The sequence below is a fragment of the Macrobrachium rosenbergii genome, chromosome 24 (genome assembly GCF_040412425.1).
Source record: "Macrobrachium rosenbergii isolate ZJJX-2024 chromosome 24, ASM4041242v1, whole genome shotgun sequence".
NCBI lineage: Eukaryota > Metazoa > Arthropoda > Malacostraca > Decapoda > Palaemonidae > Macrobrachium > Macrobrachium rosenbergii.
This window is the reverse complement of record NC_089764.1, coordinates 33,401,062-33,428,964: the sequence shown is the minus strand read 5'-3', so window position 1 is coordinate 33,428,964 and position 27,903 is coordinate 33,401,062. Positions and strand designations below refer to the sequence as shown.

Genomic DNA, 27,903 nt, shown 5'->3' with positions numbered 1-27,903 from the left:
ACCTCAAGAAAAATGTTGGTGGCCCAAAATCAAATGGCATCTGGAAAATATTGTCACCTAAATGCAGTGTGACGTGAAAAACATTGCGTATCACGAAAATCGTCGTCACTTGAGATGCAAGGCCGAGTGAAAATCGTCGCGTCATGTGCAAAACATTTTGTTGCCCAAAAGCCCTAGTTGTATGAGAAGCCTATTCGCCCAAGATGCAGTGTCTAGTAAGAAATGGTTGAAATATTTTCCTCCATGAGGCTGTGTTGTGCAAAAAGCAATCCATTTCCCAAAGTTTCCTTGAATCTCCCATATTGCATGGAGTCGTTTGAATTTGTTGGCCTCTTTTTATCAGCCAAGTTTTGTTGGTCCCGTCACGTTTGATAACTCCAACTGCTCAACCAAAGGACCAGAAATGGTTACACAGTGCCAGGTAGTTTATAATGGAGCGCACCTCTTACCCCAGGACCACAGGGATGTGAGGAGTGATTTTTTTTTTTTTTTTTTTTTTTGTCATTTAAAACTGCTGCTGCTGCTGCTACCAATACTGACTGCAATGACTTCTTGTTCTTATAGTCATTCTTATTGAAAGAATAATGACGTTGTGACCGAGGCAGGAGACATAAAGAGGTCAGTAGCCTTCGAAAACTAGTTTAAAAAACTTCACAAGAAGGTCGCATCGTTTCTGTATAATCTTTATTATTGTCAGTAGTAGTCACTATCAGTTCTTGTGTAGCTCAAGTTGATGATGAGATGATTGCAGAAGGAAGATCGGTGGTGATACAAAGTTGAAGACGAACAGCCGAGTAGTTTTTTGCATGAAGAAACAGCAACGATTGATCTTCAAATGGCTAATGCCAACGGGAGATCCCAGTCGCTTATTTTATTCCTTTATCGCCATTTTTACCTCAGAGCGGATATAGATGTAATAATAATAATAACCATTATTATTATTAATTTGTTCAAACACCTTTGAGGCCATCATTCCTAGCACACTAATTGGGCAACGATAAAATCTAATTATTATTTTAACATTTCAATGTTCGAAATCCGATAAAAACATTTTGGGCATTTTTTCCCCCGCGCAGTTGCCCATAGAATGCCCTCAGCGTTCGAGCCATCCTAAAAGTCACTTACGTTAGGGGCCTTCTCCATCAATCCTTCCCTGCCTGAAACAACAGCCATAAAGAGCCCAGGGAGCAAAACAAAAGCCTTCAAGTAAGATTAACTTCTGCATTACCATGAATAACAGTTGCTTTCACCAGATACGCTGTGTATTAGATTTCACCCGGGCAGATTAGCATTCGGCGGCCGAGGCCACCTCTGAATTTAATGTCGCACTCCATATGCGTTCGTTCTCTCAGAGCTGCCTCTCACTCTAACCCCTGTCTCCTCCTGTAACCTCTGGCCCAGTGTCAACTGAGTTCCTGCTTCCATGGATGAGGTTGACGCTGCTGGAAGTAGATTGTGGTGCCCTCGTGTTTGCAATAAACCCTCCATCTGGGGTTAATTGAGTTGTTCGGTATCGCTGCTTCAGGAGCGCCAAAAATGGGTTCAGGCGCCTGGATTTGTACCTCTTTGTAAATTGTAGCGATAAACTTAACCTGCTAAAGTACAGTACGGGCTCTTTTCTGGGCGAAAGCATGAGTGTGGTTTCAGGTACATAGTAGATTTTTTTTTTAAGGTTTTGAAATACCAGGGGTATTGACACATTTCAATAAGGTCTACGAGAAAGCATGTAATAGAGTAACTGTTGAAACAGTGAAATTGATTTTAGTTTGCTAATGAGAAAATTCTGGAACTTTAAAAGTGTTTCGGCAAAATAGTCTCTAACTTATTCCTTATGCGATGACAAGACTTTGAATTGGTTCTTTAAAGCGGTGTTATATGAACACATTTTCTGGCATCGTTAGCCCTCTAGCCTCCAAATTGGTCACCAAGTAGTCAATTCTGATGCCAAATGAAAGTCACGCAACTTTAATTTGTGTACCCTTACATAAGACTGACTTACTACTTGGTGCGAACTTTAGGCGGCAAGATGCTCGAAGAGAAACATGTGTGACTTCTGTGCATTATAGAAGATTATGTTGAGACATTCCCAAGTTATGTCTCGGCTCTGAAGTAGATTCAAATCATAGGATTGCGGAAAGCTTAACCACTTTTATATTTATATTAAAAGACGGTCAAGGATTCTTAGTATATTGATATTAAAAGCCAGTATTGCGGAATATGTTAAGTGGGTATTTAATGTCTCTCTTTTGGGGAAAGGGGTAGTTGGGGGCGGGATTAGGGGCATTTCGATTGACAGTTATTTTTCTGTGATTGATTTATACGGACTCAGGGAGAGGGTTACGTTTCAGCTAGGAAGGATAGAAGTAAGTGGTAGGTAGATAGATAGATAGATAGATAGATAGATAGAAACAAACAATAAAAGAAAGGACTATTGATTTATACAGTTTAACTCAGTAAAGACATGGATTAAAATAGATAATAGAAATGGAAGGGCTGCGAAGAAAATCTGTGCTGCTTCAGAAGGTCGATGAAAGTGAGAAATCTTGTTTCTGGACATGTATGGAAGGAGTTTGGGTTGGCAGAATAGTAACAGTGACTTATAATGGAACCAGCGAAAACATAATTCTGACCCATTTCCGAAAAAGACGTGAATACAACACAGACGAACACTGACTTGAAATGCTACCGCCTAGGTCAGTGTCATTCAGGATATTTGCTTCGGCAGTAAAAAAAAAAAAGTCGAGATATGGAAAATAACAATGGGGAACTGACGCCTACAACATAGCTAGACGATCCACCCAAATCATATAAATGTAAATTTAATACATCGCTCCGTTAATGCAAGTGGGTCCGCCCCTCGCTTTATTCACTCTTTGTGCTTGAGCTTCTCGATCTGGTCAGGATATCCGTGTTCTAATTACGTGATTTTGACCGTTTACGATGAATGGGAAACGAAGTCTCACTGAACTGGTTAGGCACATACAATTCTAACGTATAGAGGTGCTACTGGCTCTAGGGGTGACAGCTAAGCTGAATACACTCACGTATTTTCATGCCGAGGCATCTTAGAATTCCTTATAAGAAGAATTGTATCATTTTATATTTCCCTAGTTATTATAGAAAGAGTGAAGGGTTCATGGATTAAAAAAGGAATAAACAGAAGTAACGGGAAAGTAAAAAAATGACTAATGCAGATTTTTTGTAGAATGGAAACAAAAATAACTTCACATTTCATAAGGATTACAGAGAAAGTCGTCTCTGTTGGTAGGGTAGATGTCCGCTCCAGGTCGCCTGTCACACCTTGCCACACTCATGGTCAGGCTAGGTTTGCTTCTCTCCATCTGTTGGAATTCATTGTTTCGCCACTTTGGGCCGTCATCCTGGTATGTATTATTGCCTCTTGAATGTTGAAGAGTGACCGGGACATTGAAGGGTCCTCTCTCTCTCTCTCTCTCCAGATTTTACCTTCATCTTCTTCTTTTCTTTTTCTTCCTCCTTTTGTAAATGGTCCTTTACACACAGATCCGCCATCCGAAAGCTTCCTCCCAAGAGATGACAGTGTCTTGTGGAACGCTTCTGAAAAGTCTTTCGAAATTTCACCGTTTCGTCTCTCTTTCGTGAGTACGGTTTTTATTTATTGTTGCTTAGATTCCTTTTCTCTCGTCAGGGCATCATTACTATCGTATAATTACTGCTGCGTCTGAAGTTCCCGGCATCATTACCATTTTTCGGATACCAGGTCGTTACGCATTTTCAATATTCGTGTACTGTACGTCGGCAATAGGCTAACGCTGCTAAAAATGCGAAAATTTATATTCCGTGAAAGTGATGGATAGATAAAATGTAGTAGACCCATGCAAAAGGTAGAGTAAATAAATAATAATTGAAACACCGAAAGGAGAAAATAATGTAGTAAAAATTGAACAGATAAAAAGTTGAAGCTTTTTGCGAGACCAGAAAAAAGTTATGGAAAGCAACGTAGGCCTACATAAGAACTGGAGTTCGAAAAGTTAGATTCAATATGATGGCTGATAATTTTTGAAATGTATATCTTTGTTACATTCCACTTACTTTATATAATTCTTACAAAGGAGAGTTTTTAATTGCTTTCGGTAAAGATTTAAATTCAGTATCTTGAAATGGTAGTGATTCATTCCATCCAAAGTATAAATTCAGATGTATCTTACTGTTACTGTATAAAATGCGTGCGTACCCACATATTTTCATGTGTGTAGCTCAGTTGCCAACGTTGACAGAATCAGTGTTTCGGACACGTAAGCGGGAAGAGCAAACGGGACTTGATCCGACCTTCTGGATGGTACGTAACGTCCTTTGCGTTGGGACTTGCCGTAAACGACCCTCTTTTATATTGCCGTAAATTTTACTGTATATGGGGATGTTAGTTTCAAAATAACAAACATGCCCCAATAATTTGTTTTCATAACGAAAATAAGTTAATGATAAATCATGAAGAATAAGACCGATCTTATTTTTGTGATAGAAGTTCATTTCAATTAAGACAATGAAGAATAATATGTGGTTCGGATTCCACAATAAGCTGTAGGTCCAGTTGCTAGGTAACCAGCTGGCTCTTAGCCACGTCAAATAAATTTAATCGTTCGGGCCAGCCCTCTCTCTAGGAGGGCTGTTAATCAGCTCAGTGGTCTGGTTAAACTAAGGTATGCTTACTTACTTACTTTGTTTAAAACGCCCCTGAATGTTATTCATATCAATGATTATGTGAACACTAAACACACATTCCAAAGTGTACTAACTTAGTACACACACACATATACATACATATCTACACATACATACATATTAGGCTTTTCTCGTATTAGAAGGTCGCTCCAAGGATAAACTGCGCAAGTTGCTGCCACGTTCTCTCTCATGATTACAAGAACAATAATTAGGTTTTAGAGGAGCTGTTGTACAGAGGGATCTCAGTAAACTGGAAGGTATTCAAGAACAAGAAGAACAAATAAAGGATCACCAAGATTAATATGGTTTTGGAGGAGAGGACAAAAAAAAAAAAAAAAAGGCTTTTCAGGGAATTGCAGGGTTCGTGTGAAATGCTGGACAGCCTCTTCAAAAGCTGCTTTCGTGCGCTGAAGCTCAGATATTATATCCCCGTTTCAGGCGTCGTCAAATAAGAACACGTAAATAATGCGCCCAAGTTTCTTAGGAGCAGTCGAGTTTTCTGTACAGCGTATAAGTAATGCTGTATGAGCCGCGGCCCAAACGTGCTGTTGAATGGTAAACACAAATAAACGCCATGGCAGAGATTCTGTGATTTAGTAACCTCTGATTATCGTTCCTGAGATCTAGAGGATAAAAAAAAGTGCTAAAGTTTTTGCAATTCAAATTAACGTGTTGCCCTGAGCATCGTGTAAAGGTAAAAATACATTCGGGGAAAAATGTCAGTATAATATAATAATAATAATAATAATAATAATAATAATAATAATAATAATAATAATAATAATAATAATAATACCTTTCGACTTAGAAAGCTGTAGTTCTGGTAAACTAATTTTTGTAGAATAATTAATCGGTTAATTAATTAGTTGATGATCGTTTCTGAGTTATGAGTAATTAACCTGTGGAAGTTAAAATGTATAGCTGTAACTAATAATAACTGAAAGTCACCATTCTTGTTATTATTATATAACTTCAAAACAATACCATTAGATGTCTCAAAATTCTGGGATCAAGAAGTCCTATGTGACAAATAGTTTTATATATATGTTGCTAAATGTATAATTATTATTATTATTTATTATTATTATTATTATTATTATTAGCCGTTTTGCTAGGAATAATACTTATCCAGGCACTAAGTTACAATACTATATGAGCAAAATGTGTGTGAGAGAGAGAGAGAGAGAGAGAGAGAGAGAGAGAGAGAGAGAGAGAATATTCCTATATATGAGTAATTAAATCACTAGTCTCGTCCTGAAATGGACATTACGTAATATAGCATAGCATAGCTTCGACATTACGCAGTGTGGCGTAACATCATGGCGGCATACAATTTTATGAGCAGTTTTTAATCGCATCCCATTACCAATGGTACTTCTGTAATAAAAAAAAAAAAAAAAACGCTGTTGCGCCGATATAGTGTCATTAACGTCATTTATAGAATGCTACGCTTATAGTGTGAGCGAGCCGATTATATTATAATGAGATTATTGAGTATGTTCAATTAAAATCGGATCAGCATAAATACTTATTTTGCATAATCATTCGTTGTAATTTCTTTTGTTTATTTTCAGGTGTGATTATTTTCATATTTGATTGCTCCTTGATTTATTTGCTTATTATTTTTTTGGTTTCTCTTTTCTCTGCAGTTGCTCGTTTCGTGAGTTATTGGCGCCTGTTTCATGCAAAAATAACATTTGCATAATATTTTTTGTGAGAATATTCCAAATGTAATGTTTTTCAAGATACCGAGAATCTTCAGTGGCAGATCTGCGTATCACTGATTTTTTTCATAACTCTTACAAAATATTAGTGGAGAATATCGTTTATGTATTCTTGGCTTAAAGTATTAAATTTTATATGCCCGGGTACTTGGCCGTAGGCATGCAGTGTAATTCATTCCTCTAATTTGATTGAATGAAAGTTTGATGAAGAAATAATGACACAAGATTACAGGTAATAGGCAGGTGAAATATAACAAAGATATATAGTAAATATAATACGTAACGTAACTGGAAAATGGAACTGTACCACAATTGTTTTTATTTGAGAAACATCTCCACTAAAATTTAATATTTCTGCTATTAAATCGTCCAGTCTCGTTTGTCATTGAAGGGAATGCCAAATCAGTAATGCTATTCTTACAAGTTGTAACAGAAGTGAAAAAGAGTGGTCATACCCATTTACTATTGTTGGTAATGCAAGTAACTATTGTCATTACTGTACGGCACATCATTGCAATAATAATAATAATAATAATAATAATAATAATAATAATAATAATAATAATAATATTACAACTGTGATCAGTACCGCTGACCAAATTTGCAGATTTCTCAGAATTCGTGGAGAGAAGGTGGAATGCCTCTTTTACCGAAGTTGTGGCCTTTACTGGCTTGGGAGAAGTCGGTTAATTCACCAACTAATTTGCTTAGATATTATCTATTATTGAATCCTTATCTCCCATTGTCGTCCTCCCAACAGAGGGACAGTGGCCTTCGTTAAAAATTAATTTTATGCACGTATGCAAGTGTTTTTTTGTTTCTTCCAGGAACTAAAACTTTTAAGGACCCTGAAAAAAAAAAAGATTCATTTTGTTCGTTTTCTCATATCCTGCTTCTGAAATGTTGGAAACTGATATCTGTGTTGAGCTGCGAGAAGTCTATACCTACTGCCATGTATTACATATACCGACTCGTCAATGAGAGTTTATTTTTGACTTGTATTTTGAACTGAACAGACTTGATTGAATGTGACATTCTGAAAGCATTCCAATCCATGCAGAGATACAAATGACAAAATATTTTACATTTTAACCGATGAACTGAGTAACGGGAAATATGTTACAAGGAATACAAAATATACGAAAACATGTAAAAAGTATGTTGAAGCACATAACAGATATCATGAAAACAATCGTAAAAATTTGGTGAAGGCCATTCCAATCGAATTTTTTCAAAATGAGCAAATGATTTTATAAAAGAAGCCTAAAAGAGCATTAACTTAAGAAGTGAGTGTCTGCATAAGAGAGGCAACAAGAGAGGGAACCTGTAAAAAAACTGAAAAATTATAATACATAAAGTCAGATAATCACATACAGATAAAATGGTACAACTTATTCGGCGATGCATGGCTTTGAAAGGAGTATTACAACCTTTCGCCTGCCGGAATCAGTTACCACCGGAAACGCCGTTCGTCAGTTTTAACCCCCAAAGGGGGCGGGGTCACAGACCTCTGGTCAAGCAAGGGTAGTGCCGTGTTGGGCACCTTCGCAGAATTTGGATCGCTAATGCCCAGTAAAGTGTGATGAGCACTCATAAATTCTTGAATCAAAGAATGACTAAAGTTTTCAGTTGAAGTTTCTTGTTGAAAAAGAAGATGGCCAAATTAAATACCTTCCAACGAGGAGCTGAGTCGTAATTACCACTACTAGTAATTACAGCATCTCTGAAGATGCAGGAAGCCTTACAAAGTATACCAAATTTTCGGGAAGCAAGATGTGTTTCGTAAACGCTTTGTAAAAGAAATCTTCGAATCAGTGGCAACAGGGATGGTTAAATGTTCTCGTGATTAAATACAGATGCAGAACGAATCCTGCTGTAGGAGTACAAAGCAAAAGCGGCTAATCAGTGTTTTTTTTCCTTCCTTCTTTTATTTCTGTAAAGGCCAGCAGCAACTTCATTTTATATTTGGAGTGGGCAAGTGACAGCATCATTTGCATGCTGCATTGTCTTATTCTTCAATCCAAGAATCACGTCACTAACAAAAACAAAATAGGACCCTGAGCACTAACCTTGTGCTCGCAACTCTGCTGTCGGCCTCTTCAAACGATTGTGTGTAAGATCACGTACAGCATATGAGTGACTTAGTGTTAGTCAAGTCTGAGGCATCGCAAATTTAATTTGAGAAAAAGTGCTTTGGATATTATAATCGGTTAAGATCTAAAAGGGGCAGTAATCACGTGGTACGTAACTGAAGACGTAGCAATGAAACCGTATGAGATGTTATTAACTACCATAAAACGTGTTTTTAATATAGATGTTATATATATATATATATATATATATATATATATATATATATATATATATATATATATATATATATATATATATATATATATATATATATATATAAAGGGCAGTAATCACGTGGTACGTAACTGAAGACGTAGCAGTGAAACCAAATGAGATGTTATTAACTACCATAAAACGTGTTTAATATATATATTTAATATATATATATATATATATATATATATATATATATATATATATATATATATATATATATATATATATATATATATATATATGAAGTTCCTCGTGCTCATGGGAAAATCACAGTTGCCAAGTAGCGGCATGTTTTAGAAGAGCATAATAGATTTTTGATTTTTAGTGAAAGCTTTGAAACGAAAGCTTTTGATTATTGCTGAAATCTGGGAGCTAGCTTTCGACTCGGAATAGTTTTAAGGATTGCTCATACGAAGCTTACCACACAACAGTTCATTATTAAGCCACCAAGCGAGGAGGCTTCAGGTTGGTGTGTGGGAGGTACTTTCAAAAGTTTGTCTTTGTTATTACTTTGACCCTCGGTTTGGATTAGCCGTAGGACCGAAACGACCTGACATTAACGCCGATGGAAGAGAGAGAGAGAGAAATAGAACCAAAGTTTAACGAAGACGTCCTTGGCAGGGATGGCGAGATAAAGATCATAATAAGGCGTAAAGACAGGCCGTCGTCGTCGTCGGAGGAGGAGGAGGAGGAGAGGGCCTTCCTTCTGGGAAGGCTGTTGCCGCAGATCCTTGGGGGAAGGATGTTGTTTAGGAGAAAGGGATGATGCTGAGGAAGGAATGAAGGGGATATGCTGTATATCTGAGGGGTATGGATCGGGTGCTGTAGTGCGGTTGTAAGGGAGCTCTTAAGGGCAGAGCACCCTTCAGGGCCGATGAGGATACAGGCCCATACTGGGGATTAGGGGAGAGTCCCTAGATCATTCGTATGAGTCACCTTGGGTTTGCAAGCCGCTTCTTAATTTGCCTCATTTACATAAAAGACAACGATGGCTCTTTGATTCCCATATATTAAATGAGCCCGACACGAATGCTGCTACATTTGATTAACCTTAATCTGCAGAAGGTCTTTCTTGTTGCCCTTCGGGGAGGATTTTTTCGCTTTTGTAGTTTTTTTTTTTTTTTTTAAACCTGCCGGATCAGGATCGCCATGAACGTATATGAAGATCCGTCTCTTATAGCTCGGCTTTTGACCAATCTGTCAAGGTTCCAGAAAATTTTGTTTATGAATCCTGCTGCAGCCCGACACCAGCATTTGATGCTTTAACCCTGAGCCTAATTCTTTTAAGTTCCCGGAAATCCGTGTTCTAGTCGATCTCGCCCAAAGGTGAATCCGACCCTAGTCGATCCGGACTTACTCAACATTTCCCTGGTCCAGTAGCAAACTCGTCTTTACAGCAAATATCATGATAGTTGTTATAATGATTGCTATTAGAAAACTGCAGATATCATAAGAACGACGAAAGGAATGAGCAATAAATTCAAATATATATTATCTCATGTCTCGTCCTTTGTGAACTCAGTATTATCGTGTATTTTCAGTATTACACATGTTTGTTGAAAAGTATTCCAGCTTATACTTTTCTCCTTTGGAATGGTGAATAGTAACTGGTAATGTGGCTGTTGGTTTAGTGAAACAGATATAGAAATAATTACTAATGTTATTTGCTTTTTCACAACTTGATGAACTTAACTTTTCACTATTCCTGTGGAATGACGGATCTTTCACCCTGCAAGCTAGACACTCACCCAAGTGGGAGTAATGACACGAGACGAAAATTGTACAGCATCCAAGCTAATTCATTTCCACAGATATCTTCTTATTGGTAAGTATGCACGTTCTGATTATAGGAGGTACTTGTGTGTAACAGCTTAATTTTTAGGCTAGAAGGGGGTTCTTTAATGGAGTTTGCTCCACCAATTTTTCTTTTTTAGAACACATGCATATATATATATATATATTACTGTCTAACCATATAAATATATGTATATATTTCTTCAGCAAAATGGATAAACTAGGTCACTGCAGCGTACAGACCTCCACTATGCAAATTTCGATTAGGAAAGTCGCCATCTTAACTTACGACAGACTGGGTGACCGCTGAACATCTTAATAGTTCATTAACCAGTTGGTTCTTAGCCACGCAAAATAAATCTAATCCTTCGCGCCAGCCCTAGGAGAGCTGTTAATCAACTCAGTGGTCTGGTTAAACTAAGCTATACTTAACTTATGCCTTCCATGATCTCATGCATTAGAGCGTGAATGGACAGCACATACTGATGTTCTCTTGTAGCTGACACACACACGCACACACACACACACACACACGACAGATCGATAATACACAAAGGAAGAAAATGAATGGAAACTTTTGACTAGTCATTTTGTCTACGTTGGGACGGATAACCTGGTGTCAGATCAGAGTGGAATGAGACCTGGAACAACTCAGAAAGAGTCTGTACTGGGGCCAGGTCGACCTGTTGCCGCGATGTCCATCAGTCATTTGAGTAATGGACGGCTTAAGTTAACAGACTGGTCAGTAACCCGTGGCCTACTTTCCTATATAATTCCTTGGTAAGACGTTCATTGCTTTTGCATAAAAAAGTTAAGATCAAATTTTTTACCTGTGAGACGTTACTACGTATGCATTATTTCTTTACGTCATTAGTTTACTTATTTTCATGTGGTGTTCGGTTTTCTCTCTCTCTCTCTCTCTCTCTCTCTCTCTCTCTCTCTCTCTCTCTCTCTCTCTCTCTCACTTATGACAAGTTATTTTGAATGGTCAGTTAAACAACTTGAATCTGCATATCTATGATTATATGCTGCGTTGCTCTGTTCAGTCGATTTGATTTCACTCCCGGTTTTGCTTCAAAACGGATGTCGAAAGTACATTCTATATGATACGTTTCTTCACAAAAAGAGATGTATAATCTAACGTGCTCTCGTTTTCCTGATTTTGATAACATTTCCTCTTGTGCTTCATTATTCCTCCATTCTCTGTTTGTTTTTCAGGCCTGGGGGAATAAGGAAATGAAGTTTTCTTGCTATACTCGAAAAGAATTTAATAAATAAATGTTTCCAAGGTATATTGCAATCCAAATCATTGAAGCTTGTTCTTAAGTCCCTGGTAACAAAGAAACTAAACATAAATTTTAGCTTCTACAAATTTTAAATAATTCCTCCTACTGTCTGTCTGTAGATTGAGTCATACATATTCTGATATGTACATACACACACACACATTACTGCGAATGAGTAGGATAAGATAAGGTTTCTGCGTATGTGTACGGTGCATTATTAATGCACCTGTCTCTTGCACGGGTAGGAGGGAGTCACTGAATGAGGTGAGTAGGCAGGTAGGATTGTTTTTTTATTCATACAGCTGACAGCAGCAGTCAACACTTTCAGTCGAGTGAGACCTGGCCCTTTCGGCAGGATGGGCAGGTAAATGCATATTTTATGTTATCATTATGATTGGTTGCGATAGCCACGCCCATCAGCAAGCTGTCCTTTTTCTTGCTTCCCTACTTTCACTCGCAGACATAAAACTATAGGAACAAGAGGGAGGTAACGGAAAGCTGCCCAATAAATAAGGAATAGCGTGTTATCTTCGCCAGGGAGAGAGAGGGAGAGGGAGAGAGGGGGCAGTGAATGATTTCTTTACAATTTTATTTATACAATATGATATATGATTTTATGGTTTTAGAATATAAATTTATGAGTCAGTAAAGCTATATCTTATGTGTTGAGGAGGCTTGCTCTGAAGTGATAAGAGATTTATGACTGCTCATTATCCTCTCTGGGTAACGATTACTAATAAAAGATCATTTGAAATTTCTGAAATTCAGTGGAGATGAAAATTTCTGTGTTCAACATCATTTTTATAATTATTCTTGAAAAATATATTTTTACACGAAGTGAAAATGAAAGAGGATATGAAGATTTTAAAACACACATATATATGCATATACTAGCTAACCAACCTGGCACTGCCCGGGAAAACTCTGAAGGACTCAGAAAAATTTTCCTGCACCTCCTTGTACTGACTGTCCTTTTTTTTTTTTTTTCCAGAAATTACTGCGCTGACTGTCCCTTTTATCCATATATTACTGTATTGGTTGTCCCATTTATCCAGGTATTACTGTGGTGACTGTCCAATTTATCCAGACATTACTGTGATGACTGTCTCCCAGGTATTACTGTGGTGACTGTCCCGTTTGTCCAGGCATTACTATTCTGACTGCATTACTATTCTGTCTATCCCAAGATATTACTGTGTTGGGTAATTTATCCAGGGTATTACTATGTCCCTTTATCAGGTGGACTGTCCCATTTATCCATGTATTACTGTCTGTCCAAGAATTACTGAATGTGTCCTTCTTATCCAGGTGGTATTACTGTGGTGACTGTCCATTTATCCAGGTGCTTACTGTCTGTCCCTTTTATGACTGTCTGAAAACTTTTATGATTACTGTGGTGACTGTCCATTTTATCCAATTACTGGGTGACTGAAAACCTTTTCAATAATTATTAATTCGGAAAGGAAAATCAAATCTTATACAGAATTGTTAATTACAGGAAATGATAAACATTTTCAAGAGTTTATTTACACATGAAATAATGTATGGTAAACCCGAAGAGTTTATTTACCACATAAGTCACAAACAGAAGGGGGTACGGTTTGAAACCTACCCTATTATCTAAGTTGGGTCAAATGATGCCCATATGCCAAATTTTGTCTAGATCGGTCATGCCGTTCGAATTTCTATAGCGCACAAAGTTACAAACATACGTACAAACATTCACTTTTTTATATAAGATATAAGATATATATATATATATAATATATATATATATATATATATATATATATATATATATATATATATTGCTTAAAAATAAAGTTCAGCTTTGGAATATAGTTGGAGGTATTCACTTTGGTTAGTATGCATCTGTAAAAAAGTAAGAAATATTTTTCGGAGATTAAAATAGGTCTGTTGTCAACATTTCGTTGGAAGTTCTTATCAGTGACGAAGAAGTTTTAAATGTAAATTTCAAGCTAACCTCTCCGTAAATTATGAAATTAACTTTATTGTACCTCTGAAAAAGAATGAACTCTTCTTACCCTCCATGAAATACTAATTGAAGTGAGATAAAGTGAGAAGTCTCTAATTCGTGATACATTACGAAATCAGATATACACCATGTGTATGTATATATATACACATATATATATACTGTATATATGTATAATGTGTGTGAAGGCAATTTTGCAAATAAGTAAGAAATGAAATTAAACATACTGTGCACATGCCATTGTTGCTTAAATGACAAGACGCAATTCCAACCCTTTGATTGCAATACATCCTGTAACCATATTTGTATTGTTTCAATTGTTTCCGTACCACCCGAAAGCCTTATTTTAACGCGGCATCCCAGTACGCCGGGAGATTTACCGAGCCGTTTTATCTGGCTGGCTGCTGGTGCGAGAGGCCCTAAAAGGCTCCGTGTGCAGCGCTCGCTGAAAGGGCCTTCGCTTCTACGAATCGGAGTTGCCGTGTGGCCTTGAGAATCCTTTGGGTGGTGCGTCTGCATCTCTCGAGGAGTAATTGCTTGCGAAACCACTGCATGGGTCAAGTTGATGGTGCTGCTCCTAGGTTATTTGTTGCGGGATTCCGCTCGCCTGCCTCTCGCTAAAGTGGATGTCAATTATTATGGTCTCCTTTGCTCATATGTCGTATCACAGATAGGACTGCATCCCACGCACCGACCCTCACGCGCTCGAATGTGTGTGTGTGTATATATATATGTGTGTGTACATATATGTGTATGTATATACATATATATGTATATATATATATATGTGTGTGTGTGTGTTTGTGTATATACACACATATACATACATAAGGTATTTATACGCGTGTTCATGTATATATCAAAATACCACAGGTAAACTGTTTCAGCAATATATTTGATCGTGCGACCTGAACTGAATACTTTATAGAAATTATATTTTGCAGTGCTCGTAGGGGAATAAGTTTTGAAAGGGAGGATATTATTATTATTATTATTATTATTATTATTATTATTATTATTATTATTATTATTATTATTATTATTATTATGCTTCAGGGACGAACTCGAAGGGTTGTCGGTTTGATGTAGAGGTGGTTCAGTGGTTTATTCTGGACACGTTATCAGCTTACTGCCTATAGATGGCAGGGCATGGGCAGCGTCTGAAAATAAATACGTAGATTAACTGTCATGCTCTCTCTCTCTCTCTCTCTCTCTCTCTCTCTCTCTCTCTCTCTCTCTCTCTCTCTCTCTCTCTCAGTGACGCACGACTACTGTCGGCATTATCGACAGTTATGGAAAAAGGTGTGAATCTCTATAGATAGATGCATTTTGGACCTTGCGTTCACATACATGTATGTTTTGAAGGTGAGCAAATGTAGTGAGTTTCATGTACCTGCTGTACTTTCCATACATTTGTATTTAATATGCTTTTGGTTATTATTATAAGAGATGTCGGAAGCCATGATAGTTTTAACATCCCTGTTAGAATATCTTCCTTGAAACTCGCGCTCGAATGCAAAAGAAAATAAAAGTCGTTCTCTTGTTAATGTCCTATTATGGACGCTATTTTAAACTCGTTTGCCTATCTTTCTGATTTCATGTGATGTACCTTACAAGCCTCAGATGTTTTATTACGCTGCTAAATATCCTGACCGCCTACTAACTGTGCATGCCTTATTAGGATAAGAATCCGGATTCGATTTGCTTTGCAAATCTAAAAATGTTGTTCTTTTAAGGAATCCAAGTTTTCTCGCAGAAGAACAGATTGCTTCGGCACGGCAAGGTCAGCCTTGAGTAGCTTTTCATAGATTTTCTTTTGACTGTGATGCTTGTGCACATTTGAACTGCTACGAGTTTTCACGCATTCTAGCTTGTTATTCGCATTCGTTAGGACGAATACCAAATTTCATTTTTTAGCAGCTAGGTTGTAGTATAAGGTTTTTTTCTTTGACTGCAAGTTTTACTATATGTCTATCTATATATATATATATATATATATATATATATATATATATATATAGTATATATATTTATATATATATATATGATATATATATATGTATAAGTATATATATATATATATATATATATATATATATATATATATATATATATATATATATATATATATATATATAGAGAGAGAGAGAGAGAGAGAGAGAGAGAGAGAGAGAGAGAGAGAGAGAGAGAGAGAGAGAGAGATAAGTTGAATCCCACAGGAAAATGAGAGGCAGAAGTTCAGTACCAAGCGTTTTCACGCGTATGAACGCATCGTCTGGGCACAAATGAGACGCAGATGAAAAGAAAGTTGCAAAGTAAACATAAAGGAACAAGAATTCCAGATGGCTAATTGTCAAAAGGTAATAAACAAAAAGGTAATCCAAGATAATCCGGGATCGCGCGGTCACAAACTAAAACCATGTACTTCACCGTAAGAGGTATGGAATCTTACCCATTCAAATTCCAGAAACATCTATAAAACCAAATACTAATTTTGCTTATATTTATGAACAACTTTTTAGTTATGAAGGCATCAAGTTTAAACAAACCAAGACTTAAATTTAGAACACTTCCATTTATTTGACTTGATAAGGCAGAATTCAGTGATATTCCTTTTAACTGTGTCGTTGCACGGGACTGAAGATCTTGCTTCACTCCAGTTAATAGGATGACCTAAATCTCTCATATGCACGAATAATGCATTCGATATTTGGCCAGTTCTCACAGAATATTGGTGTTGTTTGATTCGTTGTGAAAGCGATCTTCCAGTTTGTCCATAATGCATTTTATCACACTTTTTACCACGAATTTCATAGATGCAGCCAGAAACGTCTTTAGGAGAATTTCTTGTTACTAAACTCTTAACATTAAAATTACTAAAAACAACATTTATGTTGAAAAGCTTTAAAATTCATTAATGGAAAGCTTCGTCCAGTTCAGCTATCTGTACTTTTATTTAATGTTTGCATGGAGTTGCTCTTGCAAAGCCCTGAGACTCAAATTTAAAAAAAAAAACAACCTGCCTTTGTGTAATACTTCAGGTTAACGAACAAACTCTGAACTCCATTAGCTGCTTCCCAATAACACTAGCCTCTACTTCGTTTTTAAAAAAATACACAATGCACGTGGATAAAGCTCACAACATACGTGGATGGTGATACAGACATGAGCCACACTATGAACTCGTTTCTTAAATGACAAAAGCTGTCATCTGAGCTGATGTCATTTGCTCCTTCTCTTCACTCTGTAAAGTTGAAAACCGGCCTCGGACAACGCTAATTGAAGATGGTTTGTTGCGATCTTAGCGCTCTTCAATTGTGTGCTGCCAAATTCCTGGAACTGTGCAAGGCAACGAAAAACTTTCGTAATCGGATTAATTCTGGAAAAGGCTGTCCAGTGAAATTTTCCATACAGTTAGAAGCTAGATACTTAGGATTTTGATATGCATAATGCCTGGCATGCACTTACGCCTATGATATGTATGTTCATATTACACTGTTTTGATTTGAATACAACAAGTGGTATTTACTTCTCACTGCTCTCCAGTCAGTCAGTGACTTCTACGTGTAGTGTTAAAGTCATGCCTACTCTTTTACCAAGTTTAGCTGTTCTTCCTGAATAAATATGCACGCACTCCCCTTCATATCTCTTTGTTCCATTTTTCACAGGCGGCTTTGATGGTCTGTCCATACCTCTTGACTTCATTTCTGCCTATTTCACCTTTCCAGTTCGATAAGTTTCCTTGTTCCAGGTCAAATTGTCAAATTTTCCTAAGTAATTATAAACCAGGATTTTCTTTGGACTTGGGTCCCTTTGTAAATTTTAACTGTCAATTGATGTGGCAGAATTCATGAAGGATTCAGTGTCTTAAGAGAGGATTGTCAGTTCCATGTAGTGCAGTGGTTCCAGACTGATTAAGGTCAGAAAACCTTATCGTTGTGTATTGAGTTTTAACCAGGGTCTTTCACCAGACATCCTTACTTGAAGCCAGTGAGACGAAGCACTCAGTGCCTAAACTCTGTCCTTTATTCTGCTGTCAGTGACTTCTGGTGCTAATTCCGAGCAAGGCCACAGTTTTTGATTGTAGGTCTCACCTCCAAGGTCTCTAGACCTTGCTTACCTCTACCTAAAGAGGTGCTCATGACATGAACTTTGGGTCCAAATCCAGACACTGGCAGTATGGCCAGCTGGACCTGATGCTCACCAAGGGGCAGCGCCAGGGGCGTTATTTTGGGGGGGGCTGGTGGTCAACTGCCCCCTCAAGACTCAACTTGCCCCCAAGACCCAAGTTGCCCCCAAAGCCTCAACTTGGCCCCTAACCCCAAGCCCCAAGAAGTAACAGCATGTTTTCTTTTTAAATGTGCAATCATAAATATATAAAATTTCTCAGAAATATTATGTTTCTTGATCTTTGTCTACTAGCTACCAGTGATGGTGAGATAAAATATATAGTGGTGGGAGTATATAATTTTTGCTGAAATACCTTGCTCATTTGGCTTCAAAAACATAAAATAGCTCAAAATTAAAAAAAAAAACTCAGCTGATTAGGTTCGCTTCGCTGCACAAACCGTCTTTGCCCCCCCTCCCCCAACAAAAATCTGAAATGAGGCCATTACTCTTGAAGGTACTGTATTTACACAACATATCCAGTGGCAGTTTTTTCACAATTTGAATTTGGAATAATGTTAGTGGTTAAATCAATAAATCGTGACGATGGTTCACTAAGAATTGTTGTATGTTGTCAGTGAAAGATTGAGGTACAAGACGTTTTGGTTCGTTTATGAATGGTCAGAAAGAATGGAACTCTAAGTTTTTATAAGAACTGTATACACTTCGAAGGCCGGTTAGTTAGATAAAGGACACACTCATACTATAATTAAGGGGGCTTTTAAAAATGTGTTTTTTAATTAGAACTGATGTAATGCATTTATGAGTAAGAAAAATGAAAGTATCAGGTGTAAAACTAGTTGGTTCGTATCCCGTTGTTATTTTATATTATTTTTTCGCATCTCTCTTTATACTTGCAGATTTAAGAATCGGGAGTATCACAGTCCTAATCTGGGGTGTGTCAATTTGTATATAACATTGTTTGTTTCCTGCATCCTTGGGAATAATGATACTAATTTACCTTCGTGGCCCCTTTTGGAATCCAGAACCTTGGGGGGCATTTATAATGTGCATGTAATTAGCAGGCACCTAAATGATTTTATTGATGATATTGTTAATGTTGTTGTTGTCTCATTATTATTATTATTTCTTTTTTACGTTTGTATATCCCCATAATAAACACACCTCATGTACTTAGAATATGCGTGGATGGAAGACGCTATCACTTGCTTTTGCATGCAGCAATGTCAGTTGTGGGCCCTTGAAACGTCAAAACCACTGGTCAACTCTTAGTTTTACGATTAAGTCTTGTACGATCTACGTTTCATCTTATTATGGGGGCCCAGACGTTATTAATAAAGGCGTTGGATGCCTGGTGTGGTATAGAATTACTTGTGTTTTTCTCTTTATTCTCTTCTATCGTAGCTTGAAGGTAAATGTGGTTAGGGGATCTGGATGGAAATGTTCCATGTATTTTCCTCAGAAAGATATTAAAGATATCTGTTGATGTTTTAAGTAAGTGTTTGTGTGACCGAAAATACAATTTGTACGATACATAATACTGTACTTTTATTCAACGATTATTTCATTGTTGGTACGATTCTCTCACAGTTACTTTTCTCTGTTGCAGGAATATTTAAATCGATCGTTCCTCATGGGAAGCATCGAAGATCGCAGTCTTCGCAGTGCTCTTCGCTCTTCGAATTAATTAAGGTCAGTTTCTCCAGCCATTGATTGATTGTTATTGTTGCTGCTTCAGTCAGCTGGCAAATGATTTGCTCTCATGTTTTAGGTTGGCTTACGGCCGTCGGTAATTTGTAGCGTGTAGGATTAATACGATAATTTCATGTCGAATCACAATTGGGTGCATACCGAATGTAAACGCCAAATTATGGGAATCCATAAATTTACGCAGTGAAGGTGAGTTTAGTCAGGACAGAGTGATTCAGCATCTTCGACCCTTAAAAATATGCGGTAGTTTGGAAAATGTCGACTTTGAGTGGCTTATTTGAATTCAAGTTTTAACATTTCAAGCATTTAAGCTTAGGAGTCATGAAGGAGCGGGGCAGTGGCTGTGATTTTAAGCAAGGAAGAGGGATAAATCAAAGGTTTAATATAATGCAGGAGATTTGTGAGTGAAGGAAGGATTGCATGTGGGACGTGTAAAGATCTAAAGAAAGTTCATGATAGGTTTGACAGATGGCGTCCCCCGCTTCCGGCGGTCGATTTTTTCCTCTTTACAGGATTTAACAATAAGCCGAGGAATGTCAGCTCATATTTATGATTCGAATTCATCCGACGTCTTAATGAGAATATACATCATTGTTATGGAACCAAATTCTTCAGCGATGGACACAAAAAGTATTTTTACTTTTTATCATGCTTGTTTTGCTAATTAAAACGAGAAGTTACGCTTTCCTTTTCAAAGCAGGCTTTAACGCCTCAATTGATGCATTGCTGCAAAGATTAACAAAAGATTCTAGTTTTGTTTTTATATATAAAAAAAAGCTTTTTTTAAAGAGCAAAAAATTTTGCAAACTCATGGAGCTGCTTCTCCAATTCTGCTATCTATATCTCTCTCTCTCTCTCTCTCTCTCTCTCTCTCTCTCTCTCTCTCTCTCTCTCTCTCTCTCTCTCTCTGTGCATCAATGCTAAATAGGCCCGGATTCTTGTGATAAAGAATGCAGTTTTCTTTGCGAATTATTCTTGACATTTAGGTTGGGATCATGCATTTTTTTTTTCGATGCAGTATTTTTAATTTCAAAGTTTTCGTTTATTTTCTATTTTCTGTTTTTGCGTAACATGTCGAATAATCAGTAGGCTTCAGTGACCGGACCATTTGTTGTTCTGCAGAGGAAGTTACGGAAACTTGGCTAGATTTGGGGGGAAAATTTTTGCTAGTGGTTATAGAATATTATTATTATTATTATTATTATTATTATTATTATTATTATTATTATTATTATTATTATTTACAACATATTTTTTATAAATAATTCGCTACCAACTTATCTGTCACTTCGGCTGATTACCTTTAAGTCACAGTAAAGCTGTGCACCAAAAATTGAAATGAACTAAAGGGAAAAATATATCAGCATAGTACGGGAATTCCGAGGCTCAGAATTAGAATTCCCTCGTACTCGAAATAATTGGGATTGGTCGAAGTAGGGTGACGATGATATGTATTGGTACGTGAATGGATGTGGGATAGTTGTAATTGCGGGACGTGTATGTAGTTTGTTTAACGTTGTTGACCCCTCTCTCTCTCTCTCTCAGTTCCTCGTTGGACGGGTCGGTATAGTTCTCGGCTAGCACTCTGCTGGGCCCGCAATCCGAGTCACTGGCCGGCCAATGAAGAATTAGAGGAATTTATTTCTGGTGATAGAAATTCATTTCTCGGTATAATGTGGTTCGGATTCCACAATAAGCTGTAGGTCCTGTTGGTAGGTAACCAGTTGGTTCCTAGCCACGTAAAATAAGTCTAATCCTTCGGGCCAGTTCTAGGAAAGCTGTCAATCAGCTCAGTGGTCTGGTTAAACTAAGGTATGCTTAACTTATGAACGGTTGTTATTTTTTCTAGTCGTTTACATCTGTACCGAATGTGTTGCCGCAGCTTTGCAAATTTACAAGTAAACGACATTTATTGTTTTTCTTTCCGTGTTAAAAGAAATATGAGGATTTGCAGAAAAGTGGAGTCCAGATCTGTTTGTTAAACGTCAGTGTGTTGTCGATTACCGTTTTATTCAGTCGTTATTGATTTCCTCAGGAAAACAGTTTAAACTGGAGAACTTCTTACTCTACAAGTCTCCTGGGCATTTTCTCCTCATTATAAGATACAAACTTGATGGAAAAGCCATTTTTAATACCAGTCTGCACTTTGAGGACGCGATTTCCCTGTCCAAAAAGCCATCCATAACACGTTTAATGTCACCGGTAGACCTTAGTATAAAAGTCAGCAGAGATCACTCCTCGTGGGTCTTACCCTGAAACGTGATCTTTCTTGGGACGCACCTCATATTCCAGCAGTAAGGTCCAAGGTATTCCAGAGTGATTTTGTCGTGTTGGCGGCGAACAAAGACAATACAAGGAGACGTAAAAAGGGACCTCTGGATACCTTTGTTCAGTTCAGGTCTTGTTTTGGTCGTGTTGCATCGGCGCGGGCTGTGATGTGCATCGTGATAAGGCCCGCCTGGTGACCCGCATTATCTCGAAAGAGAATGCCGCTTGTGTGTGTGTGTATATATATATATATATATATATATATATATATATATATATATATATATATATATATATATATATATATATATATATAATTTACATATAGGACAGTACAGTTTTATATATAAATTTCTATGGACATAAACGGGTATTGCTTAATTCGAGTACATGAACAGTTAATGCTAAAGTATATGCTACTTGAAAACGATCAGTCAGCGCTTCCGCACCCTGTGTATGGTGTACAGATGGGTAAAATTGCAGATAACGATAGATACTGTGATTCCTATTACCTACGGAACTGTATGTTATCATTCTTAACCTACAATGATTAAAGTATGCTATTGTAGTTTTTTTTTCCTTGCAACAGCATCAATAATGTGACCCATGCCTACATAATTATCCGAAGGGTAAGAATTGCGACAAAGCTGGCGATTCGTGTAGATCGACTAGAGAGCTTTTAACCCAACCTTTGTATATCTTGTGCTTTTTCGTGGAGTCATTTACTTTCCTTGCATACTCCACGTGTATTACAGTCACGAGTGACTGGCTTTATCAAAGCAGCTGTTGCCTTATTTCTCGTCGTAGATCCTGTTTGCTCTGGCGTCGCGAGGTTTGTCACACGGACGGTGCGTTGTGTGATATTGTACCGTGGCCATTACGACTTAGCTTACTGGCAACTGTTGCTTCCTCGCTCAAAGCAGGTCTTACAGTTCTCGTTATCTGCTTGCTTTGCTATTCTTGTGTGAGTACAGCTGTCGCTTGTTTTGTCATAACATTTCTTTTATTTTTTTATGACAGTTTTTCCTAGAATCTTCGACGCAGTGCTTGCTTGCTTGATCCCTGCAGCTGTTGTTTTCGTTGTCATTGAATTCTTTGCTTTATGATGACTGCGGTTGATTGCATTGTCCTACAGTTGATGATTCGTCAACAAAACTCCGCCAATTAAGATCACCGGGGCAGGCACCGTCTCTTCCGTTGTATTGCAACGAAAGGTTAAGCATGCGCCATCTGCTTGACTGATTCTGGTTCCTCGTTAAGGAATGGAGTCAGCGATCGGGACCTTTTGATTACGCGCCGTTTGTCTGTAGTTTTCTACAAACAATTTTTTTCTAGGCTCTTCAGAGTAAAGCCCGTGACTCTGTGGCATCGAAGTGAGGTTGAATTTTCCCACTGCCTCTCACAAAATGATTGTTATTGTTATTATTTATGTAGCTGGTAAAGTGCAAGGACGACGTAGATGAGCGCTTCAATTATTCCTACTGGGAAAACCTTGAGGCAGCTAGAAGAATGCGGACCTGGAACTTACCAGTTAAGACATAAGTCTCCAGTTAATGATGTATTCGGAGTTGAGATAAAAACAAATATAGACGAATTCAGTCGCTTACTACATTGTGAGCAATTTTATTTTGGACTTGATCCCCAGACCCTAAATATTTGATTAGAGAAAAAGATTTCAGCAAGAGTGAATCATTCAGAAACAGAAGATATGACAGCGCTGGAGATAACAAAATTTTCAATTTTAAAGTTAATTTTAGAAAAAAAACCAGTCACTCTGTCAAGGATTTTTAAGTGCTCAGTTGTGAAAGTTAGTCAGCACTGTAATTTAGTATTTGAAAGGTTGCTCTTTTTTTTTTTTTAGATATAAGACGTTAAATTGATAACTGTGAAATGCAGACGTGTGTGTAGAGTTTTTCGTGCATATGACACTGAAGATATTACCGTATGACGCAGTGAATAAATAAACATTTTGTCCTCTTGATAAGGGAATTATAACGGGGAGATAATGCTATATTGAGAAATGTGTAATTATACGTATTTACAATTTACTGGAATTAGCCTAGTAGATAAAGAACAGCATTATAATATTTAGAAAAGAAATAGTTAACTAAATACTTGAATGAATAAGGTGGTAGAACTAATAGCACCCAGTTTCATCAACTGTGTAAATATGCAAAGAACGAAAGTGTTGAATTAAGCTTTACTTCTCTCCTCAATTTTTCCTTCGGTTTTCAAATAAAGAGGACGTCTCTTGGTATCATGCAATGCTCGACGTCGATTCACTCGTGTCGAAGAAGAAAACATGGGAGGTTTCGTGTTTTGCAAAGCTGTCATTGTGCAACGGCAATGCATTGATTATCCCATTATCCTTTTTGGGGAGCAAAGCTCAGTCCATTAAGGTTTAATTTGCTGTAGACTCAGCCGTCATAATTACATATTCTGCAAGATGCAAGTTGGTGGAGTGCAGTCATCTGCTACCTCTCTCTCTCTCTCTCTCTCTCTCTCTCTCTCTCTCTCTCTCTCTCTCTCTGAAACTCTCTCTCTCTCTCTCTGATAGTACTTTTTTTCTTTATAGATTTTATCTCAATTTCTCTCTCTCTCTCTCTCTCTCTCTCTCTCTCTCTCTCTCTCTCTCTCTCTCTCTGAAACGTATAGATTTTATCTTTTCTTCATCTCTCTTTTCTCTCTCTCTCTCTCTCTCTCTCTCTCTCTCTCTCTCTCTCTTTTCTGTACTTTTTCTGCATATAGATTTTATCTTCCAATTTAGTACATACTTTTTCTGCATATAGATTTTATCTTCCAATTTAGTATTCACTTCCTTTCGACATAAATTGTACCACGCTGATAATGATGATGGTATCTGATTTACTAATGAGGGCGATGACCTTGTTTTATTAATGGGGTTGATGATAGTGATGATGGAAATATGGAGCATGGTGATACTGGTGGTTTTATTATTATTATTAGTCATGACGAGAACATTTTCCATGGGAACTTTCCTAAAAGGTTATTAACGTGTAAAATAAGCTTTCACAGAGTAAATGTTTGTATTAGAAAAAGAGAAAACAGAGAAATTGTAATTACAAATAAATGACAAAAAACCGACAACTGATCATCAAACAGGCATAAAGATTGATAAACAGAAACACAGTCAGATAAACTAGGGCAGCCGTGCAAGGACCTTTAAAGTCGTGTTAGAGGCGCTCTTAAACTGCCACGCGATGCCAGGAAACCTTAAATCAGTTAACCAGCCTTGAATTGCGAGCAATGGCTTCATAATAATACAGCGAGGAAGACAGTCATAATTTTACAGGATGTTGGTACTGATGATTTGTGCACTAATCTCTCGTTCGTGGGTATTAGTGTACCGAAGGCGATAATTGCCGGATAGGAAATATTTCGACTGTGTTCCTGATTATAATCGTTATTTTTGGAACGATCTCCTGAAAGATATTAGGATTCAGAGAGCCTGGTGACATGCAGTCGTGAGAACAATATTTCAGAAATGGTAAAACTGGAGATCAGGAGCTTTGGACATAAACACCATCATTTCTTTAAATATAGTTCTTAAAAACTGTACTTAGTTTTTCGGCAGCAGCAGATGTCACGTCAATTTGGTGCTGTGGAGTTTAATAACTGCAAAATATGAAAAAGAAATCATTAATAAATGACATCATCTGCATAATTGCCTACATTAGTTTCTAACCCGACAACCAAGGTCCTGTGGCACTCAAAGACCGGATTAGACAGGTTAATGCATCACCAGCTTCTTAGAGGAAGATATGATAAAAAGACTCATTTTCCTCGTACGTTAGAAGATACTCTAAACCTGAAAGAACTGTTATCCCTAAGGTTTATTCTCGTGGCACAGAAGACACCCATGAAGTGGTCTTTGTTTGAGAGTATTTGTTCTGTTAAAGGTGGCTGGGGTGGTGCCGTGACATACTGCAGGTGGTACTTTGAAACTTTTCCCCCATCATCATCATCATCCTGTCACCTTTCTAATTTCGTAGTTTAGTTTCCTGCAGTCATTCAGCATCCTAAGTCCAAAAGAGAAGAAAATGATAAGATTATCTGCAATAACTAGTGAACTGTAAATCAAGGCTGTAAAACTGCCATGTCGAGCAGTGGTCGAGGTGGTTCTCAGTAATTACTAAAAATAATTATTTGTCTTTGTTTTTCAGAAAAGCAAAAGATTTTATTTCTAATTCAGCGAATGTTATACAGCACTGGACAATCAGTGCTATTGCTTTGGAAGAAGTTTCATTATCTCGCAGTAGCACTATTTAGTAAGCGCTTTAAATTTATTACCTGATACAAATCAAAATAGTTAAAAATAAAATGAAAAAGAAATAACTTGGAGTAAATGACATCTTCCGATAAAAGTTATTCACAAGTTTTATTGGAAACAAACTCGAAAAGAACGTTAATGCTTTCTTTTATCAGGCTTGATGGGTCATTATTCTCCCTTTAGGAATTTTTATTGGCCAGAATATATCCTAACACAACCATACCAGCTATCATAAGAATGCTTAAAATTCCCCTTGAAATCTGTCAACAATTTTGTGAAATGGAAAACAAACGGAATTCACTCTGGTGTGAATTTTTTGATTAAAAAATGTAGATAAAGAATTTCTTTTTTATTTTGGAAATATTATTATACAACCATCATAAAATATATATATATATATATATATATATATATATATATATATATATATATATATATATATATATATATATATCCTTCAAGGAAAACTGACATTCTTAACCAAACTCGTGAAGCAGAGTAGTTTAAGAGAGAAGTGAAAAAATACAGGAAAACTTAAAAAAAAAAAAAAAATAAACACTTGAATGATAACCATAAGGACGAAGTCCTCTTACGCAACCCGTATAGAGGGACGCTCGGAGCCCTTGAGATAGAATTTTTAATGGGTCGTAAACGTTGATATTTTTGGATTTTAGTGTTGTTATTCGCTTGATATGGTTCTTAGAGTTAGTCCTTTTATTTGTGTGTTTGTGAATGAGGAATTTTTGACATGTCTACTCTGATTTTTCTTGTGCTTAAATGTTTACTTATATATATATATATATATATATATATATATATATATATATATATATATATATATATATATATATATATATATATATATATATATAGTAAAGTTCGTTTATAGGGAATTCCAGGGGACTGTCGTCTGGAATTCGTTATAAATGAGCTTATATATATATATATATATATATATATATATATATATATATATATATATATATATATATATATATATATATATATATATATATATATATATATATATATATATATTAGCTGACCAACCTGGGGCTGCCCGGGAAAACTCTGAATGACAACCGATAATCTCTCTCTCTCTCTCTCTCTCTCTCTCTCTCTCTCTCTCTCTCTCTCTCTCTCTCTCTCTCTTTTCCTGTTAACATAGTTGCTTCAGTTATATTGCAGAGGCATTTTTGACATTTTATATTTCACCCCCTTCTCACCCCCTATTCCTGTCGGGGCTGAACTTGGACTTAAAGGGCATCAGGAGTGTCACTATTATCTCATCGACCTCGAAAACTATGGATTAGACACAATATCTGTCATTTTTTATATTTTATTTTTCATGCCTTCTCACCTCCCTTCCTATAGAGGCTGAACTTGGACTTAAAAGGGCATTAGGAGTGTCACTACTCATCTCAGTGACCTCAAAAACTAAGGATTAGACACTAATATCTGTCGTTTTCGGTTATTTTTACATGGCACCCCCTTCCCTCGCCCACCCCCTTCGGTGCCAGTGATGTCTTACTATTTTTTCCAGATAGTAAGTCATATGTATACCAAGTTTGGTTGAAATTGCTCGATGCGTTTCAGAGTTATGCTGGAACATACGTACATACATCCATTTATATATATATATACACTGTACACACA

General features: G+C 36.9%; 1 protein-coding gene across 4 annotated transcripts in view; it reads left to right on the top strand.

The window, feature by feature from the left end:
- LOC136852003 (cytospin-A-like) overlaps positions 1–27,903 on the top strand; it is a 639,159-nt gene that overhangs the window by 197,014 nt on the left and 414,242 nt on the right. For all 4 annotated transcript variants that reach the window (XM_067126446.1, XM_067126444.1, XM_067126447.1 and 1 more), the window contains exon 3: positions 19,588–19,670. The gene's annotated coding sequence lies outside the window, so the exon portion shown is untranslated. The remainder of the gene's footprint in view (positions 1–19,587; positions 19,671–27,903) is intronic.